Raw genomic sequence first — 947 nt, 5'->3', positions numbered from 1 at the left:
TTCACATGATCATGATTACTAACAGGATGCAAATGTGCATTCTTATTAGTGTATCTACTAGAGGGAGATCTTTCAATAGTGAAATATGTCCAGCCACTGTCTAAATCCTGCGACCAAATTTTGTAAGAACCAAATAACTTAAAGCTGAACTTCAGTCGTTTTTTTTTTTCAACTTTCCATCTATTAAATCTTCTGCCCTTGTTGTTTTAACTTTGGATAGTAAAACATTTTTTCTGCCAGTAAGTACCTTATACAGCCAATTTCCTGTTTCTTGTCTGGTAAAAAGCCTAGGCTTATGACATCATGCGCTCTCTCTCTCTCTCTCTCTCTCTCTCTCTCTCTCTCTCTCTCTCTCTCTCTCTCTCTCTCTCTCTCTCTCGAGAGAGAGAGAGAGAGAGAGAGAGAGAGAGAGAGAGAGAGAGAGAGAGAGATTGTCAGGAAGGGAGGGGGATGAGTCATAAGAGATCAATGAGAGCTGCAGAGCTGGGGGTGTGTCTGTGTAAGTCCAGGAAATGAACAGGCAACAGCTTCAGCTACCCATCGTTAAAATGATTGCAGCCAGACTCAGTGGACGGAGATTTCTGCAGCATATTTGGCAAGTACAGAATCACAGTATATATAAAATAATATGCAAAGTGTTTGGAGGGAAGCTTCAGAATGGCAAAGATGTTTTTATTACAAATTATGTGAGCAGACCACAGTTTCTCTTTATATTATTATATCCTAAACACTGCATTGAAATAATTTACCAAACAATAAATCAACCCATTTAAGTTCACAAAAAGCTGTTTTCTGTTAAATAAAACTTGAGGTTGCCTAAAACCATAAGTCATGTTTATTCATTTGTTTAATTACTCAAGCTGTGTTTTATTTAGCAATTTCAAACAACCTGAACAATAATCTTACATTAATTATCTAAACAAAGAACAAAGTGAAGTATGTTGGTG

This window comes from Aquarana catesbeiana, linkage group LG06 (assembly GCF_042186555.1).
Source record: "Aquarana catesbeiana isolate 2022-GZ linkage group LG06, ASM4218655v1, whole genome shotgun sequence".
Taxonomy (NCBI): domain Eukaryota; kingdom Metazoa; phylum Chordata; class Amphibia; order Anura; family Ranidae; genus Aquarana; species Aquarana catesbeiana.
This window is presented reverse-complemented; position numbering follows the sequence as displayed.